Source organism: Lethenteron reissneri, chromosome 16 (assembly GCF_015708825.2).
Source record: "Lethenteron reissneri isolate LAM-NWPU_2019-01 chromosome 16, ASM1570882v1, whole genome shotgun sequence".
NCBI classification, from domain to species: Eukaryota; Metazoa; Chordata; class Hyperoartia; order Petromyzontiformes; family Petromyzontidae; genus Lethenteron; species Lethenteron reissneri.
In genome coordinates this window covers 2,763,864-2,785,672 of record NC_083794.1, presented here as the reverse complement: position 1 = coordinate 2,785,672, position 21,809 = coordinate 2,763,864, and the positions used below count along the sequence as shown (strand labels likewise).

Sequence of the window (21,809 nt, the reverse complement as noted above, 5' to 3'; positions counted from 1 at the left end):
GTGGTGTGTGTACTTTCAGGGCTTCATCCATTTAAGTATTCAAAAAATCTGTCGTACAACACCTATGAAGATTCAGCCGAAGGTCAAAGTGCTTATTTGTGCTGTCGATGTTGCAATTGCCCTGGGATAGAACCAAGGTCACTTGGGATTGCAGCACAGTTTGTGAAACACTGTGCCACTTCAGTGTCATGGTCTCAAACTCCATAAATGGGGCACATATATAAGAGCTGTGTTTTGGCTGTTTCGTCTTGATATGAGTTTAGCCTAAGCTACAATTATTGAAAGTGGGACTGATAATAATTTAAACAAAATACAAATTTTGGCCTAGATGTGAACATTTTTTATGTTCAGAAAATGTTTTATGTTCTGGATCCATCCGGAAACCCGAAGTGACGCCACTGATATGAGGTGGCACTTCCGTATTTTTCACGCCAAAAAGTGGTGTCACGTGACATCGGGTGACGCAACTTTTGTCAGCATGAAGATACATTAAGTAATCAGAGTCACACAAAAATCATAAATCCGAAGGCTATCTGAACTTGTCCTTTATATACTATAAATACACGTTACCGACAGTTTGTCTGATGGTCCCCTTGGTTTGTCCGCCTCCCCAGTCTTCTCTCTGCCCCGGCCCCTCCCCCCTCTCTCTATTCAAGGCCTCGGCACAGATTGGTTGTCCTTCTGTGTGTCTTGGTGTCTCGCTCGGTGTGTCTTTGTGTGTGTCTCTCTCTGCATGTGTGTCTGCCTATGTTGTTTCCGTCTCTGTGTTTTATCATCCATTCTTACCTGATGATTGTTGTTTGTATTGTAATCGAAACGTCGTATTCTATTATTATTTGATTTTATTTTCTACTTGACTTTACCGAAAGAACCAACGAGTAATTTCTGCAGTCAATAAAGCTTCGAATCGAGTGTGACATTTAACAAGTTAATGTAAAACCAGAGAGTCTAAAATAACTACTAACATCAGAAGGTAGGATGGAAACATCACAGCCAGTTATGACTTAAACTGGTTAATAACGTCCTTCCAATGATTGCTCAGTTTGTACCCATCGTCTCGGTTGAAATTGTGTCCTTGTCTATATATATGGATGGCTTAATGAACGAATCTTTGTTGATAACCAGTGGGCTTGCAAAGTATCTTCGTCTTAGAGAAATCAATTTCGTGTGAGCCCACTGCATTAAAACAATGATCAGCCACGGCCGAGGTATTGGTTCTACCGTGTTTCAGATCTGCAACATGTTCACGAACACGGTCCGAGACATGTCGCTTAGTTTCCCCAATGTAACTACTGCCACAGACACAGCTTAGCTTGTTGACGCCGGGGTATGGCATGTCAGGTATCACATCCTTTACAGATGGGATCAGATCACTATTATCTGATGGCATTAAATAATTATTTCGTACCACCACACGAATGTATTTAATATTAATCGTCGCAATGGGATTTTCCTGTTGACATCATCATAATCAACATTGTGTGCATGTTCCTCTATTTACATAGTGTTTTGAGATGTGGGAAGCTGCTGTAGTGTAATGGTTCACACACTTGACTTGCAATCTAGAGGTCACTGGTTCAATTTGACCTCCCAGCATGGCAAATGAAACAATGGTGATAACATATTTTCCAACTTTTGTCCAGCCAGCAGCATAAATGGTTTCACCACAGTGAGTCGTTTGGCATATTTGTTTGTCGTGGGGTAAAGTGTGAGTACACCCACCTCTTCTGAGACATCTGGCCGGTGTGGTAGAGTAGGCCAAAAGTACATTCTATAAAAAATAATATATTTATTATTTTACCAGGTAAAGCCCACTGAGCTATATAGCTCTGTTTGAGAAGCGACCTGGCCACAAATTATAGCTCAACGAAGTGGCTTATCACGTGGAAATGTATAGCAGCCAAATACTCCAATTTCATGTTTCTAAATGTGGAGGGAAAACCGGAGTACCCGAAGACAAATCCACACGAGCACGGGGAGAGAAACATGCAAACTTCGAATATACAGCAGGCGTCACGATTCGGATAGAACCAACAACTTCCTGTATACAAGGCGAGGGAGTTAACATCTCGCCACCATGTCGCCCCTACAGGGGCTCAATAGAGTTTCGACTGGTGGAGACCCTTCCACCAGCAGTGGCGTGAACAAGTCATTGCAGGGTCGCGCCTTTACCTTTGAACACAGTTTGACAGGATTTGATACATGTTTGCTATTTGCACTTAAATACTGTACTTAATTAATATTTATTTATTTGTTTTAGTGAATTGCTTGCCCTTCCTATACTTTGCGATCATATCGTTTTTTTATTGTTGTAACTTTTTGACTCATCTCCACCGTATATCTGTGAAAACAGAGCTTCATAGCTCATCGGATTCCTTCAGTCTAAATAACGATTCTGATTCTGACCCTCTGTAGATCCACGTTGTGATTGTATTGTATCATAATTTATTTTAAACCGCTTGTTGTGTTTAGTTTGTTATCCTTCCCCGCACCTCCGATTGGCACAGTTGGCTATGTACCGTTCGAAATAAGTCCAACGTACGTGCATCATCGTTATTGTATTCATCCCCACCTCCCCAATATATTCTGCAGCTGATTAACCTGAGATTTAATGCTTCCCACGGGACTAGTCACACGTTCTAACAACTAATTCTTCCAAGCGTTTAAAAAAACCCAGCAGATTGCCAAATCCGCCACTGCAGTCATCCAGTCTAACATTCCTGGCAAGCGTGAAGCAGTCACAAGATGTCATCATGTCAGACGATTTTCTTTTAACATTGCTATGTTTTAGTCAAGAACGATTGGTGCGCAGCCCTCACTCGCCTCACTTGCTGTCGTCCTGCCGTGGAGACGCGAATCGTTATGCGCACTCGCGTGGATCTTAATGTCGTCCTTGAGTTCCCACCTCATTTTTCCACTGTCAGTTTTGTGCTCTGCACATATCGTCTGTTGCCAGCCCTCTGTGCCCCTGTTAACAGTCAAGTAAGAAAGACCTCTCCGAGCCTCTGGCCCTGTCGTTAATGCTTGGGAGAATGCGTGGAAGAAAGGTCCACGTGATGGTCCATATTTAAAGAGCTGTCATTATCTGACTGACATTGATTTTTAGTTTTGTCATGGTGGAATTAACATTACCCATCAACATCATTTGTATGCAACACCTCCCACACGACATTAGATGTGTAGTGAGTTCAACTGAGTCGCAGACGTACAGTACTCTTTGGAGGCAACACATTTATTAATATTGATTTGAAGCTTTCGTGACTGCAGGAATCCATACTCTTTGGTTCTTTCGGTAAAGTCACATAGGTAGAAAAAATTATAATAGATCACGACGTTTTGATCGCCACACAAGCAATCGTCTTCAAGTGAGAGAGAGGAAGACGATTGCTTGTGTGGCGATCGAAACGTGATATTTTTTTATTTTTTTCTACCTACGTGACTACCGAAAGAACCAAAGAGTACATTTATTAATACCAACACATGGGGTAACTACCCCTTGACTCTATAACAACCTATGGTGGTGGGCCACCAGGTTAACTGCACTAATTACACCGTAACTAGCTACAACGGACCGGACCACAGCTTTGGTCCAGGTCCACGTGTTAGAGACTCTGTAGGACGTAGAACGTAGATTCTTCAGGATGAACATGAGCAGCCGGTCCCTCTCGGGGACCCGGCTTATATCCTCTGTGGTTTGGCTGACTCCGCTTTTAGCCACAACCACCTTCGAGAATCCTCGAGCAGGATCTCGGGCCTGACACGTGACCACTCCTAGCCCCCACCTGGGAACCCTGTGTAGACTTTACCGGTCACGTGTCTTTCGGGGTCAACCAGAGTGCCATGGCCCTTAGTAACCCCATTCCCATAGCCGACACTCTCACACCCTATTCTGTAGGTGTTGGCACTGCACGCAGAGCTTGGTGCCATCCAGCACTGTCAGTCCGCGCTCACCGAGCCCCCCAGGGCCAGTACTGCACCCACATGTGAGTGGTGCCCGCGATGTCAATACACCGCACGCCGTTCCTCTCTAGGGCCGGCATTACGCAGTGACATCCGTGATGTCACTACACATGTAATACTGTACATATGACACTTTTTAAATTTATCAAACAATTTTAATATTCTATACTCTATATGTGTAGTTTACTGTAACCAGTCTTTAAACATTTAAGATTCATAAACATTGATATAAAAACAGAAACACTCTTGGTAGTTCGTGGTTTTTAAGTCAGCCGAACATGACGGCATTATATTTTTACGAGGTAAGCTGTGTGCCTTTACAATGTCTACCTTTTTAGTTTATGGGTTCATTATCGTCGTCATCATCACCTTAATATAAAACAGGTTGCATTTGATGCATATGTTTATGTACATAGTGGCCCTGCCATAGGAATGTGGAATTGTACACCACTGGCACAGGGATACTATTGACAATGAGTGATGTTCCATATGTGTTTGAGAGTGGAAGGAGACAGTGACTTAATAAAATATTTCCGCTCTGTTCAGCATTTACTTATGAAATATGATTCACCTAACTTTGTCAAGAAATGGTTGGATGACAACCTCCCCACGCCTTATCAGTGATTGTAGGATTGTTTGACTATACTTTACCACCCTGGCCTTTGCGGGATGGTGAATGGAAGACCAGAGACCAGGACTGGTTCAGATGTAACTCACCGATGATGTTAGCCATAGCTGGGAATCAAACTGAGGTTCACTGAGTTCATAGTTAAACACGTAGGCTTTCCCAACCAATATTATCCGTAATATAGGTTTTTGGGGTTTAATCGTGTCAACATAAATGTGTCATTAAACCGGTCACCACCCCACACAGCCAATTAGTATCTCGGCCTCGCTGTGCGCTGCGTTGCATCGCTAGTCGAGTAGATAACCTTGCGTTCAATAAACCCTCGGAGCCAGGATGAACGTCCAACTCCAATCGTCATTTATTGATTGTAACAAGGTAAAACTGGTGAGAAAACACAGATACAGCATCTGTTATAATCCGGAAACACCAACACAATGAACACCACAGCATCAGAACATTGTCTTAGATAACAATAGATCCTGGACCGACCAGGCCCCTACATTACCACTGAACAGCTAGACAAGAGCACAAGCCTGTGCGTTGCATACAGGCACATCGTGTATTCATCCCACTGCACCCCAAATGTACAGCATTACACATACCACTAAACTGTTGATGAGATGCTTCGTCATCTTTACACAGGATCGCAACATAGGCATAAGTCTGACTCGACCTACTAAATCACAAGTAACATCCACAATAAGGAAAGTCGCAGGCTTCGTTACTAACTAGGCCTCGTATTTACTACAACAACTTAACGGCACCATAAAGGCATTTACATCACTATAACGGTCATTCCAACATTACAACAGCATTGCCACTATTATAGGAATATAAACAACTTACAGACAATGCTTCTTAAGCTCCCACAATGGACAAGTGCGGCTGTGGTCTCACTGAGATGCGATGCGTGCCGCCATCTTGAATTATGAGTAAGATGGCCCATGCCCGCGTGGTTCACTGAAATCTAACATCGTGACTTCCTGGTCACGTGACCAAAATTAGCATTAAAAAACAGGAACTTACTGTGAACGTACGCTCCACATCTGCCGTGAGGCAAGACAATTAGTGAGGTTTGCCACATAAAGAAAACATGTCAATTCGTTACTATTACAGCACATCAGTGTGTGGGAGAGTTAACCCATAATTCGAGTACGACGTTTCGCCAGTAATTACAACTAGCATCATCAGGCAACAGCCAGATTTTGTGAAGAAATCCTCCTGTTTCGTTCTTAAATTGAGGAATGTATATGATGTCGTCACTTCTGAGCCATATCCATCGTAATTTATATGAATTCACTAACCCCCCACCCTCCGCCTTCACACCTGATTGGCTCAGAAGTGATAACATAACATTTATTTATTTATTTACGCGACAAACTTTACTAATTGGCTGGGGTCGGGTGGTGCCAGGTTTAACGACACATTTATATTTACGCGATCTAACCCCCAAAAATACCTCTTATCATCTATTAATAGTGTAATAAAAAGGACTCGAACACTTCTTTCTGTCTTCGTGTCTTTATTCAGGTTCACGTCTTTACCCACACGGCACTCTGTTATAACTCCTGTATTTGTAGCCCCCGGCTATTCACTGCTATTATAGCTTCCTCACCCCTCTGACTCTCTGCTTCATCTACTGTAACCTCCTCCCTGCAGACTCGCTGCTACCCCTATGTGCAGACCCTCTGGCTGTCACTGTATGCAGACCCGCTGCCCACTCTCTCTGTGCAGCCCCGCTGCTGACTGCAGCCTCCTTGCTGCTTCGGGTCGGTCACCGCTGGCCAACGGTGCCGATCCTCGCTTCCCCCGTGTTCGTGGCGATCTCGCCACACCCCGCTTCGCCCTACGTGGCCTTCCTCTGTTCCTGGCTCCCAGTCACTCCCCCTGCTCTTCCGGTTCCCCTCCTTCTATACTCAACCCCTCTCCCCCCACGTGACCTAACTCCTCCCCCCCTGACGGCACCTCAGAAGGGCCGTTTACAACCGCATTACATCACCCTCCCCCCTAAAGAAAATCCAGCCGACCTCGGCTGAATTGCAACCTGAAAAGCAATGCGGGTGTAAAGGGCCAACACGCAAAAAGACACGAAGCATTGAAGAACATTATAACAATAACACAACACAACACAATCTAACGAAACGTGAGGGATTTCGAGCGAGTACGGGTAGCCGGGCCGTCCCGGACGGTCGGCGGCCCACCCGCCGAGCGGGAACGTGGAAGGGTTTTAGGGGCGACGGGCGCAAGTTCTTCCGTCGCCATTGGAGGCCCGCCACTGTCCCGCTCGCGTCCAGAAACATCCCGTACTCGCGTCCGCGGAGGGATAGGAAGAGCTGCAGGTCCCGTGGGTTCTGCGGCTCCGGTCGGCGTCCCACAAGCGGAAGGTCCTCCTCCCTGCGCTGTCACGGCCGGCTTGTCTGTGAAGGGTACGACAGGCGCTCTCGCAAGGTCAGCAGACACAGGCAAGGGCGAGTCGGCAGCAACAGACCCCGGCAAGGCAACTTGGGGAGATGACGCATCCGGCCGTGGGGCAATGTATGGCTTCAACCGGGACGTGTGCACGAACCAACGCCGTGCACCAACCTGAACACGCGCCGACTGTGGGTTGGGAACCTCAATGAGGCGGACCGGACCCTGCCAAGGTCGATGTAATTTAGGAGATGTACCTGGCCGCACCTGTGGGCAATGAAGCCAGGCCAGGTCCCCCTTTTTCCAGGGACACTCCCCCTTTGAACGTCGGGCACACCGCTCATTCCTGGCCTGAGCCTTGGCAGTAGCCATGCGGGCATTTTCCCTCGCCTCAGCGACACACCGAACGTTGTCCTTAATATACTCAGGAAGAGGCTTAACAGGCCCCCTCGCACCGGTTCCCAACTGGTCATGAATCGGCGGCACGTTCTCACGGCCGTACATAAGGAAAAACGGCGAGTATCCAGTAGCCGCGTGCGGCGTCATGCGATACGCCGAAAGCACCCCAGGGATATGCAAATCCCAATCAGATTGGTTTTCCCCGACTGTATGGCACAGCATGGCGGACAGAGTCCGATTCAACCGTTCCACCATACCATCCGTTTGCGGGTGGTAGGGGGACGTCCGTATCTTTTTAGTTCCAAGAGCCGCACACACCTCCCCCAACAATTTAGACGAAAAGTTACGTCCCTGATCCGTAAGGAGCCTCTCCGGAGCCCCTTTGTCCATTACATACCCAAATAGAAAGGCGTCCGTGATAGACGCCGCTGACTGGTCAGGCAAGGGCCAGGCCATCGGCCAGCGAGAGAGGTACTCCACCCCCACCAGTAAATACTTATTCCCTTTAGCTGATGGCGGAAAGGGTCCCAAAATATCTAACGCCACCAACTCATTAACCCGAGATACTTTAATCGATTGTATCGGCGGAACATATGGATGTTTAGGCGGCTTACGGCGGGCACAATCGGGACACGCGCGAACGTGACCGACGACATCCGTCGTCATGCCGTGCCAATAATAGTCTCGTTGCAGCGTCAATAGGGTTTTCTGCACCCCCAGGTGTAAAAGTGTGTCACAGTGCAAGGATCTAATCAGCTCATAGCGCAATGACGCAGGCACAACGAGACGCCAGTGTTCCTGTATCCCTTCCCTCCACATCAGTAACCCATCTCGGAGAGCAGTTTCCGAATTACCACCCGCACCGACTTCCTTACCCGCCTTCTCCGTTCGTTTCCGTAACGACACCAAAGAATCGTCCAACATTTGCTCCCGAATCCACACAGACCTTGGAAGACGCAAAATCCCGTCAGCCGGTCCCCCTTCAACCGGTCCCGGTGTAAGCGGAGGTTCGAGAACATCCACTGCCCGCGCGACAGGTTGAGGGGGGGGCTGAGCCGGTCCACACCTATGCGTCCCCGACGCACACGCACAAGGGGATTGTTGCGGCAACCTGGACAGTGCGTCCGCGTTAGCGTGACGCACACCCTTCCGATGGTGAATTTGGAAGGAGAATTCTTGCAACGTGTCCAGCCATCTCGCCAATTGTCCGGATGGCTGGTCCATCTTAAGAGCGTACTGCAAGGCCGCATGGTCCGTTCGGACAATAAACGACCGACCGTACAGATACGGTCGAAATTGGCGGAGAAAATACACAATAGCCAAAAGTTCCCTGCGAGTGACGCAGTAACGAGTTTCCGCGGGAGACAAAACCCGACTCCCGTACGCCACCACACGCTCAACACCACCTTTTGACTGGGACAACACCGCCCCAATCCCGGTGTCACTCGCATCAGTATCCAGAATGAAGGGATGTTCAAAATCCGGATAATCCAACGTCGGCGCAGTAGCCAGTAGGTCGCGCAGGCTCCGAAACGCCGCCTCCTCCGGCGGTCCCCACACAAATTTGTGCCCCTTCCCAGTAAGGAGATGCAAAGGCCTGGCGATAGTAGCGAAATTCGGAACAAACCTCCGGTAATATGAGGCGAACCCCAAAAGCCGACGCACATCACCCACCGTGGCGGGGGTTGCCCAATCCCGGACACACGCAGTTTTCTCTGGATCCGTGGCCACCCCGTCCGCACTAACAATATGTCCCAAGTATCGAACGGAACGTTGCAGTAGATGACATTTCTTAGGCTTGAATTTCAAATTAGCAGAACGCATTCTGGCAAAAACGGCCTCCAACCGCAATAAATGCTCATCAAATGTGCGGCTGAAGACAATAATATCATCTAAATAAATGAGACATGTCTCCCACTGCAACCCCGTCAATACCAACTCCATCAATCTCTGAAAGGTGGCAGGGGCTGCATTCAACCCCATCGGCAGACAGTTAAATTGGAACAACCCCTGCGGCGTACGGAACGCTGTCTTTTCCCGCGAGGGCTCGTCAAGGGGAAGCTGCCAGAAGCCCGAAGAGAGATCTAGCGTTGAAAAAACTTAGCCCCTGACAAGGCGTCGAGAGAATCGTCCATACGCGGCAGGGGATACGCATCTGCCACCGACACTTTATTTAACTTCCGAAAATCCACACAAAATCGTAATTTACCATCTTTCTTTTTAACCAACACGACAGGCGCACCCCACGGGCTATTAGACGGAGATATAATATCCGCTTTCAACATGTCTTCCACTGCCCCTCGAACGTGCTCACGCTCAGCCGGACTCATCCGACGCGAGTTCAAGCGGATAGGGGCCGCGTCCCCCGTTTCGATGTGATGAGAGAGCAGCGAGGTGCGTCCCAAGTCCAAATCGTCCGAGCTAAACACATCGGAATAGCTCGCTAATAATTTATGAATCGCACAACGCTGCTCAGCGGAAAGGGCCGAATTTTCCGCACATAATTCGGCGATCCAACGATCGTCCACCCCTCCGTCGTGTGAAACACCACCCACCAGCCCCCCGTCCGGAATGTCACTCTGAGCCGTAAACGCCGTAGTGGCGTGTGCCACAACGGTACCAGCCGGCACACACACGCTTTCAGAAGTCGCATTTAACACCTGCAAAAACGGGCGCTGATCCGGACGGACAATGGTTTGCGCCCCCACCAGTGCCAATCCGCCCGTAACAGCGGCGGACGGCGACAGCAAAATTCCACAAGCACTCTGCCGACCCGGAACCGGCTTCCGGTATCGTAGGGGAATGAGCATCTGCGAGCCAGGTGGAATATCAACTGAAACTTCCGATAACGCCTGCACCTGGGCAACCGGAGCCGGTCGCCCCCAGGTGGACTGTAAAAACGCCAATTTGCGGCCCCCTGGCAGTTCAATGCAATTTTCATTGATTCTAATTAAAATGGGCATCTTAGCCAAAAAATCCGTGCCCAACAAGCAAGGAACCGCCAGGGACCTCGAAATTAACACAACGCCCGAGGCCGAGACCCCCCCGATAGAAATATTAGCGTCCACCTGTCCCACGATGCCCATACTACCCCCGTTCGCAGCGATGCAGGAAGCGTAAGCCGGCCTCACGGCCCCCGGTGGGATGTTCAAAAGATGGAATATGACATCCGAAATAATGGTCGCGGACGCCCCGGAATCCACCAAAATACGCACGTCCACCCCTTGGATCGACCCCGGTACAGTGGACGAACCTGTAGCGGCCGCGACAACCCGCCGAGCCAACTTACGCCACTGCGTTATCGAGCGACAAGGCGCAGATACTGGCCTCCCATATTTTAGAACATCCGCGTCGCACAACAACGGCGATGAGTGAGGTGTCAGGCCTTGCCGGGTGTCTGGTGCGCACCGACTTGCCTGTGCCGGAGGGTCTTTCTTTGGGACGTCCGCGATCGAGGCCTCCTGCTGGGGCGGCCCCGGAACCCGGGCCCAGCAGTCCCTGGCATAGTGGCCCCGACGGCCGCAGCGGAAACAGTCGACGTCGGGTCGGCGCGCAGCAGGCACCCCGTCCCGACGTGGCCGCGCCGGCGGCGGAGCCCTCGGCCCCGGCTCGCTTCGAGCCGGCCACGGAGTGGAGGCGGCCGACAGCTCCTTTGGGCCGGTCGCATCCGGCACGTACACGGCCTTTGTAGGGTCCCACCCTACGGCCCCCCCATCGACGACAGGACCGCCCGTCCACGCCGTGACTTGTTTCCAGCGGCGGAGATTGAACTGGGCGTCCAAACACTTAGCCGCGGTCCGGGACGTGAGTTTCTCGTGACCGCAAGCCGGCATAGGAATGCCCAGATCCCGGGATAACTCCAACATCTTCCCCAAGATGAGAGGTTCCAGCAGGTCAGGCTCCGTCTCCGGGTAAGCGGCCATCGCGAGTTCCAGCACGGCGCCCCTGTACGCTACAGGCGACTCCTCCGGTGCGCGTTGCCGCTGCACGAAGCGGCGATGGGCGTCATCCGGTGGCTCGTACGCGTCCGCCATTTCGTCGAACACTCCACGCAATGTTTTCTTCTTCGCAGCTTTTATAGAGCGAAAAAAACGAACAGACTCATCGTCAAGGAGAGTCGGAAGCACCTCCAGCGCCTCGGCGTCCGTCCACCTTGCCGTTCGTACCGCCGCCAAAAATCGACAAGCGAACGCACTCCAATCGCCCCCGATGGAGAACTCCTTAACAGTTGTAAGGTGACGACTGCGGCTCCTTGGCCTGCTTCCGTCCGTCACCGACTCTTCCGGCGGCAAGTTCAGCAAGGCGTCGCAACGCGGTGTCGCCAAGATGGCGGACGATCTTCGTGGCGGCCCCAAGATGGCGGCTTCCCGCCTTCCGTGGTGCGCCACGCCCAAGATGGCGTCTTCACGCCGCGTGGTCGATGGCGGCGCCATCGAAGACGACCCGGGCTCCTGCCGATCACCACCATCACCTTCCAACGCCGCCCTTGGCGTGACAAGGTCACACAACTCCGTGATGACGGTTTTTAGGGTCGCCAGTTGCTCCGCCATCCGGGTCCATCTTAAATCTTCGTCCTTCAACGCAGATGGGTCGGGCGCAGCGGCAACCTCCTCCACACCCGGGCCCTCACGGATCTCTCCCTCCGCCGAAGTGAAGCCGACCTCAGGAGGAAGATCGTCGTCGTCCGATGATGAAGCCGACGCCGGAGATGGGATATTCTTCTTCCTCAGTTGTTTCGCCATGCCGTTTCACTTCTGACTCCAGTGTAATAAAAAGGACTCGAACACTTCTTTCTGTCTTCGTGTCTTTATTCAGGTTCACGTCTTTACCCACACGGCACTCTGTTATAACTCCTGTATTTGTAGCCCCCGGCTATTCACTGCTATTATAGCTTCCTCACCCCTCTGACTCTCTGCTTCATCTACTGTAACCTCCTCCCTGCAGACTCGCTGCTACCCCTATGTGCAGACCCTCTGGCTGTCACTGTATGCAGACCCGCTGCCCACTCTCTCTGTGCAGCCCCGCTGCTGACTGCAGCCTCCTTGCTGCTTCGGGTCGGTCACCGCTGGCCAACGGTGCCGATCCTCGCTTCCCCCGTGTTCGTGGCGATCTCGCCACACCCCGCTTCGCCCTACGTGGCCTTCCTCTGTTCCTGGCTCCCAGTCACTCCCCCTGCTCTTCCGGTTCCCCTCCTTCTATACTCAACCCCTCTCCCCCCACGTGACCTAACTCCTCCCCCCCTGACGGCACCTCAGAAGGGCCGTTTACAACCGCATTACAATAGTGCAAACCGTGAGAACCGCTCCCCCAAGTCGCCCTCTGCCCTTCCTGCATCGTTCATTCAGAGTCCATATTAGCGCAACAAGCACACACCACCCATACACGACACTCGGACTCCTTTGTCACTTTTGTATGTTTATTTTCGTACGTAAAAACAAGGTTTTACAAATAAATAACGATTGCATATTTATACGTGCTTTTGTGGGCCTCCAAAAAAATGTGCAAATCAAGGTCACCCTGGTGCTCCTAAACTCTTTACGCTTACTATCCGGCATGGTGGTGTAGCGGGAATTACAAAATGACTGAGTAGATTTTTAAAAGAGAAGGAAATAGCCGAACACAGTTATCAAACTGGAGAATTTTGACATATCTTTGCAAATTTAAATTTTAATAAGCAGGAGAGGTCACATTGAAATCGGGGGTTACACGCTCAGGCGTCACAATCAGCGGCGATAGGAAAACGACAAAAGTGGCTACGTTTTTTCTCACGCCGATAGTGCCACGCGCGTAATTGCTTGATGGCATGTTGTTACACTTCTCATGCAGGGTACATCATAATCCAAAGAGTGCCCTTCACAGTTTGCGGACGTTTTCGCTGGACTTTTCGGCACCGCGGAGAGGCCCACGCGAACGTCTTATTACGCGCGTGCAAATGCGCATGGGCATGCACGCGCACGCGCACGCAACTACGCACACGCAAACGTGCCCCGACGGCGCGGTCCTTTACTCAACGACGGCATTTCATACCTCCGCATAATCGCGTGTACCGCGGCATGCTGAAAGCAAAAAAAAGTACATCCGAAATAAATGCGTTGTTAGGTTTTGGTTTAAAGCTTTCGTGACTGCAGGGATTCATATTCTTGGTTTTTTTGGTAAAGTCACGTAGGAGGGAAATAATAAAATAATACAAATATAAAACAATAAAAATTCTCACGACGTTTCGACTGCAACACAAGCAATCATCATCAGGTGTGAAATCCACAGCAAGAAAATTTGAAAAAATGGCGGTTTGTCCTAATGTCAGCACCAGACAGCGATTTGGCAATTGACGAAATGGACGAGTCCATCTATGTTCGGAAAAGAGTAGGGGGGAGCAGACAATTGAATGCGGTCTGAAAGTCACCGTAAGCGTGAGCACAATCAATTAAGACCCGAAATAGTTTATCAAATCATTCCAATGATTGCTAAGCCAGAATCCATCTTCTCGGTTGAAATTGTCTCTGTGTTTGTATATGTGAATAGCCTCATGAACGAACCTCTTATGGTAGCCAGATCCCACCAACAGCCTCGTCATACAAACCAACAAAATCATTACAGATTCAACCGCATTCATTGATCAAACCAAACAGTTATCGTTGAAACCTTCTGCTGCCAGGTCACCAAGATTATATGGCTTACCAAAGATACATAAAGAAGATACACCCCTTCTTCCCATCGTCTCCACTATCAACTCCCCCACCTACAAACTGGCTCGTTTTTGTCTGAAATCATGCGGCCTTTCACTGGAAAAACCACCTCTACGGTACTAAACTTTACTCACCTGGTATCGACAATCAAGTGTATTTCCCTGTCTCCAGACGACCTGCTTGTCAGTTTTGATGTAGTTTTCTTATTCACCAAAGTTCCTGCACCTGACACCATCGCAATCATTGAAGACTTGGTTCATCAAGGACTGAACACTGAGGTACCCCACTTGGTGAGACACTGCTTAACCAATACATACTTCACTTGGAATGGAACTTTCAACAAACAAACTGAGGGCATCCCAATGGGCTCCTCCCCTATCTCCGGTTGTAGCCAACGTTTTCATGGAGAAATTTGAGACTGACGCCATCCAGACTGCCACTTTGCGCCCAACCTTATGGACGAGGTACGTGGATGACACTTTTGTCATCTGGCCACATGGCCGGCCTGCTCTAGACCAATTCCTCGACCACATCAATTCCATACACCCAGCCATCAGATTTACCATGGAAGTCGGAAAAGATGGCAAGCTACATTTTTTGGATGTCCTAATACAAAAGAGGCCTGATGGTTCAATGAGCCACTCTGTCTACAGGAAAGCTACCCATATGGATGCTGACCTGAAACCGGATTCCCACCACCATCCATCCCAGACGAATTCCCTTATAAAGACTTTGCACCATAGAGCCCAATGCATCTCTGACCAGGAACACAATGCCAGTGAACTCAAGCACGTACACCAAGCTCTGAAGGCTAATGGTTACTCTGACTACACAATCCGCAAAGCCATCACTCCAACCATGAAGAAGGACCCTCTTGAGGAGCCATTCAAAACCATCACCTTACCCTACATTGCGGGGATCACAAAAAAATCTCCCAAATCTTGAATAAACACAAGATCCAGGTCCGATTCAACACATTACATAAAATCTGTGATCTGGTTCTGTCTGTAAAAGATGTGATTCCGGACATACAGTACTCTGGCGTTTACAAACTGAGTTGCCTCTGTGGTAGTACAGTAGTTACATTGGAGAAACCAAACGACATGTCTCTGACCGCATCCGTGAGCACAAATCAGACCTAAAACACGGTAGGACCAACACCTCGGCCGTGGCAGATCACTGTTATAATTCAGTGGGCTCACAGGACATTGATTTCTCCAAGACAGAGGTTATCTGCAAGCCATCTGGCTACCATGGGAGGTTCGTTCATGAGGCTATTCACATATACAAACACAGAGACAATTTCAACCGAGAAGATGGATTCTGGCTTAGCAATCATTGGAAGGATTTGATAAACCATTTCGGGTCTTAATTGATTGTGCTCACGCTTACGGTGACTTTCAGACCGCATGCCATTTTCTGCTCCCCCCTCCGCTTTTCCGAACATAGATGGACTCGTCCATCTGAACAACTGCCAGATCGCTGTCTGTGGTGCTGACGTTAGGACAAACCGACACTTTTTTCAAATTTTCTTGCTGTGGATTTCACACCTGATGATGATTGCTTGTGTTGCAGTCGAAACGTCGTGAGAATTTTTATTGTTTTATATTTGTATTATTTTATTATTTCCCTTCTACGTGACTTTACCAAAAGAACCAAGCATATAAATGCGTTGTTGTTTATTCTGCATCGTCTTAGTAATCACTATCGTTGTCGACGTCGTCGATCGTCAGCATCGACGTGCGATAAGCCCAGGTGGTGCGCCCACTGTGCTTCTGAAACTTGAGGCGAACTCTCAAATGCTCGCGTGACTTGCTCTATTTGGCCTGGCCTCTGCTTCCTTAGCCTTTGAGCTTCTTGCAAATCAAATCTGTTTGGCAACTTTGCTGACACCCACGCCTGTCGCGTCCTCGGCTCCGCCCCCGCCCCCCCTCTCCCCCATGAGCCCTTGTTCACCAATTGTAGTACATCATTCATCCGTCGTATATTTCAATTGCACCCCTATGGCTTCATGAAAATGTGCACATGCACAGCATCAAATATACAACGGTTATTGTTACTAACGCATTGCCTCCATTGCAGAGCGCTTTAACTGCCACGCTATCAGCTTTTCATCACTCTTTCAATCATAAAATGCTCTCAGTAATTTGCACATTTTGAGAGCGAGTCAATTAAATGAAGTTCAATAGCCCTTTATTTTAAATAGGTGTGCTCCAACCGAGAGTCAATGTTCTCTCTTTTGGAATGGATAACTGGAAACTCATTGTTTGCAACTATATTGGTACATGTATTATGATTTTTTTCTATTCATCAGTGGACAAATAAAAAAAATAGGGCTCTGGCACTCAGCACGCGATGGCCAATAAACGATGTTAGTTAACACATATTTTTCTCTCATTTGTATGATCATCATTGCGGTTGCTTACTCACGAAAGCCTCACCGAACATAATACAAGAGGTTTCTGCCAAATTTTCGCAGTAGGTGGCCGATGCTGCTGTAGCAGCTGCTGCGTGTAATCCCGAAAATAATTTTCAGGTATTTTTTGTATCTTACGATTTTTTTTGGGCTCACACAAGTTGTATTTTGAACCCAGAGGAAATTAATGCAGAAAAGAGGCAGGACATACAAACTCCACCCAGAAATTTGCTCGAGTTAGCAATCGAAGCCATTTATATAATTAGTTTAGGGTATAACCTTCACAATTGTATTAACATGAAGTAGTAGTCATTAAATATGTAGTGTGTATGTAAATTTCTATCAACACTGTCCATATGCAAGGAGTGCATGACCGATTAAAGTTATTTAAGTATTTTTTAAATCTGAATATACAAGAATCCGAAATAGAATGCAAAATTACGAATGATTAAAATCGGGCCTTAAAATCTGAAAATGCAATATTCGAAAAAAATAATTCCCCCATCGCACAAATCCACATCGCAAGAACACCACGCGACAATAACCTCCTCTACTATGATACCGTTTATGGAACTTTACATATAAGTTTAACGTGGAAAAAACAGACGTGTTCTTATTAATATTTAGAACCACAATAGTGCTAGATTATTATTTTAGTATTTAATGCATGGTCGTATGCTATTTGAAACCGCAACGGGTATCATAGCAATTTGAATATAAATATGTATGTAATACGTGTTAATGTATATAAATTGTGAACATTTATGGATAATGAAAAATATTCAGAAAATCACACAACTCGGTCATATTTTGAGCAGCATTTTAAGTGAAAGTAATTTGAATTTATGTTGACCAAACGTGTCAGTGGAACATTGTCTCAATAATTCACCCTGTAGGAGCAGTATGGTGTAATTTATGCGTTTGCCAGACATAATGTCCGCAATCCAGCAGCACACAGCAGCTTCTGCGGCCGTCTTCAACACTCTTCCTTTCGACATGATGATGCCACTGGAGCTATGCACTTTAAAATCGTCTAGGTTGAAAACTAATTTATTTAGAACTGCTTTTTGTGTTTAGTTTATCGTCCTTCCCCCGCACCTCTGATTAGCACGATTGGCTACGTATGGTGCGAAAGAGGTTCAACATACATGCATACGTAGGGAATACGGATGATGCCACGACAATGTCGAAGCTGCTGTGTATTGCTAACGCCCACTAAAGGGCAAGACACCAGCCCCATTCCGTTTGATTTCACAGCTTATCAGGTGCAGCGCATACCTTTTTGTGAGTACAGTGTACTCTTTTCGAGCACTTTGACACTTCATATCTATGTTTCGGTTTCACGTTGTACCCCCCACAAGCCGTTCGGCATGATGTCTAACGTTTCGCATCACATTGAGCATTCTTGAAGAATCTCCAAGCATCGTGGAGCGAAGCGTCGGACGTGATTCTGAACAACATATGCTACAACCCAAACGGCTGTCTGAGAATGGTGCAGTACAATTACGAAAACCTATGCAGCAGTATTTACATTTAATATATGCATACTTACGAACTATATAGATTCATACGCATATATTTATCTACACAAGTTTGATGCAATGCAGTGCCAACATTAAACGGCACGTATTGCTCCTTTGCTGATATTTTAGACATTATAGGCACCAAATGAGAATAACTTTATGAATAACGATATATAACCACGGATATAATTTTACACATCGCTTCCCTCACAAATTGGAAGGTTGCATGTTCAAACCTAATTGAATTTGCAAAAGTCGACCTGGGTTGATAAAAATGAATTACAACTTTTTGAAAAGTCAACATTTATCCTCCTACGAAGAGAATGGTTTCAGCTTTAGACATGTGGAATTCCACCACTGTCTCGTCGTCACAGAATATGACATAATTGGTACCCCATTGCCACATTTGAACGTCTATGAATTTTTTTCTCCCATCAGTGTATCCAAGCGGCGCCAGCGCGTGGTTCACACAATATGGGTGGTCCCGTACCAAACTGTGATACACTCGCTTTACATGAGATTTGAATCTGGCTTGGGGTCAAGCAGAGCCAGTGGTGGGGGGTTACTTATGACACATTCATTGCATGTGAAATCAGCGCTGCATGGGGTCGCCGCGTAATCTATAAGGCTACTCGGCTCTTTCGTTGCCTGTCACGTCAGTGGCTTTTGCAGTGGAAAATAAACACGACGCCTCCTGAATCGCAACCGGACTGGCTTGGCACGGCCCTGGCGAGGCTCACTTGTGCAGTGGTATAAACATGGAGACACTTTGAGTCCTATTTATGCAAAGTTGGTTTTCACACCTTTTTTCGAATGGAGGTGACAGTCACACGCAAAGTGTGACTGACGCAATGCCGAGTGGCTTTGGTTTGATGTGCAATCGACCACACGATGATTGAATATTCGTGCACTGTGTCCGATTGTATGTGAAAAATTACCATCGTTCCTCCAAAAGTGGTGGAATGACGCAAAAGTTGCTACATGAGTAGGGCCCTTCCACTTTGATATCCACGAAAAAATAGGCTATAAACTTGAGTAAATATGCAATGTAAGCTTCAAATATGAACAAAGGCTCAGCAAAAATAAATGTGTATGTAAGCGCAAATGAATGCATCTATACAGAACTGCCCACCCATGACTGCAAGGTCAAATGGGCGTGGTGTATGTTTTATGGGATACATTTAAATGGCAGAAAAATAATACATTCACTTTAAACAAACGCATATTTGTATGCGTTATGCCTCATCATGTCAAGAATGTGGCTGTTCACTTTCGCAAAAGCAAGACCTTGTGTACCACTGGGTGAGTGGGGAGTAAACTGTTGGGAGTTTAGACGACATACGCACGTGCACTTATGTGGTGCATCTACCATCTCGTTTTCAATACCTGGACGCGTGGTGCACAACACCAGACGGAAGACGGCCTTGGCGTGTGTCTCTACGAGGCAAAATCGGCATTCGAAAGATAACGGTGGGCGAGCATGAGGCTGTCTTCGCTGGTAACTGCCCCTACAGCTTACCGGGCTTAATTGGACACGTCTGCCTGTTTATTTATTTATGTGCAGACAACTCATTTTTGTATTCCATGCTTCTTTCGCTAAACTAAAAATAAGGACATATTTTCGTTTGTGTAATCACAACTATTATTTGATTATTAACTTGCTCTGCATTCCTTTTTTTTGGTGTCAAATTACCTCCATAGAAACCAATTTTTTCAATAATCACCTTGCTAATATTACAATCATAATGTGTGTGCCGACAAATTATATGTATGTTCCTTGCTTCTTCCACTAAACTCATGTACATAGAAAGTGTATTTAAGTCGATGTGTGTGTCTGTCTTTTTCGCCCAGGCAACGCCGGGTACTTACCGCTAGTATATTATATAACAATACACAATGAATCTGTTCCCTTAAATGTGAAAGTTCAGAGCTCGGGTGAAGTAAGCATCCATGGTCCTGTTCTGTGCAAATTCTGCATCTCAATTGCTGCTTTGGGGATCTAGCTGCTACTGCTCTGTTTGACGTCAGCACAAACGTACTCACGTGCATCGGAATGCATTTCTTGACTGGGGCTGAGGTTAACAGGGGACAACGACGCTATTGGAATCGGATGACAAAACTGCACCGTATTAACGCTGCAAATATTGTTTTATTTTTCAAATTTACACACACACTTCATTTCGCGTTTGTCCCCGTGTGTCTTTTCGAGACACAGGGCTGCCGATGCGAATATGCAAATAATTGAATTAGATTCGAGGGACATTGAACGGTAATAAGTAAAAACAAATATCAATGTGAATTTGGAGAAAAGTCTAACTAATAAGGTGGGTGATTGATAGCTTTCTCTTCGATTACATTCATTCACGACGCGCCGTTTGGTTCCAGTTCATACCAGTTTACTGCTGCCACAAAGAGCCCTTTGAAGATCACAACGTGCCACACGGGGCCACGCGTGCGCGCACGTTCACACTCGCGCGCGCCCGCTGAGACGCATGCACCACTCTCATTCGCGCCAGCGTGAGCCATCAGAATTCCCGCTAGTACAACTATCACTGCCAAGCAGACACACACACACGGAGGGCTTCCAGAAAAAAAAACATAATCGGGAAAGGGCTGGACGGGAGGGGAAAAACATAGCAAGGAAGGTAAGAGGCGGGGCATTGGTTCCTAAGCAACGGTGTCCATGGTAACGTATAACAGGATGAACGAGGGTGTGGAGGGGGCGGTTGGGAGGTACCGAGCTGGAGGAATGGGGCGGAGGGAGGAAAACGGAGGAGAGAGAGAGAGAGTGGGCAGAATGAGCTGTCGTTGCCATGGCGTTCGCTGGAGGGATGGGAGGGAGGGGGTATGTAACCGTGGCGACGGGCGTGAGAATTCACGGGAGACTCCAACCAGCGCTGATCTCCATGTTGGTGTAAAAAAAAGAGAGCCCCGAAGCTACCCAGGAAAAAAAATAAGGGGACGGGGGTAGGAGCAAAAAACATTCAGAAAAAAAAACTAGCGGCGTCGTCGTCAGCCGGTGCATTTACTCCTAAAAAACCCCCCGCTTGGTGTCAACGTATATAAATATATATTTAGAGGGGTGGGAGGTAGAGATATTGTTAGTGTATAGCAGGTTGAGCGTTGTTCATTTATTTGTTTATTTATTTATCTATCTAGCTCGGAATTGATTATTTATTTATGTAATATACTGACAACATTCCGACCATGGTGCGCACTGGGAGTGAATGACAGTGCTTCCGTGGCATTCTGGATGGATGGCTGTAGGTGAGAAACCAACAAAAAAATCTTACCTCTTTTTCTTTAAATACGCGGCTCGCGCAAATTACCAAAACCGGGGGTTCATTATGTGCCCGCCCGGTTTGTGTGTTTTTTTCCTTCCTTTATCTCAGTATCATGCGAGCGGCACGTGTGGTTTGTGTGTGTATATTTTTGTTGTTGTGGTATGCGTGCCCTACATTATGAAATGTCGTTTTGCGCGCACGTTTGCATGGACGAGTGTACCGTTCGAGACACAGCCCCGTTGCTTGTGCCTCTCTGTTTTTGTGTTGCCGTATCCTTACGCTGGCGTTGTTAATTTAGAGCGGACCTATACGGTTTGTTGTTGTTGTTGATCTTCTGCTGCTGAACGGAAGTGTGAATTGGAGGTGGGGAATAAAAAGATCAATAAGAGGTGGCCAGTGGGTGACTAAAAACGACACAAAGGACATGTTGCATAGTGGTGTCGCATGCAGGGACAATGTAACGTCGTCCCACCACATTGCAGTAGGTGCATGGTTGTCTAACAA

At 47.7% G+C, this 21,809-nt stretch overlaps 1 protein-coding gene across 3 annotated transcripts in view; it reads left to right on the top strand.

The window, feature by feature from the left end:
• The first annotated feature begins 20,924 nt into the window (after positions 1 to 20,924).
• Positions 20,925 to 21,809, top strand: part of GLRB (glycine receptor beta) — a 186,260-nt gene continuing 185,375 nt past the window's right edge. For all 3 annotated transcript variants that reach the window (XR_009755190.1, XM_061552206.1, XM_061552207.1), the window contains exon 1: positions 20,925 to 21,288. The gene's annotated coding sequence lies outside the window, so the exon portion shown is untranslated. The remainder of the gene's footprint in view (positions 21,289 to 21,809) is intronic.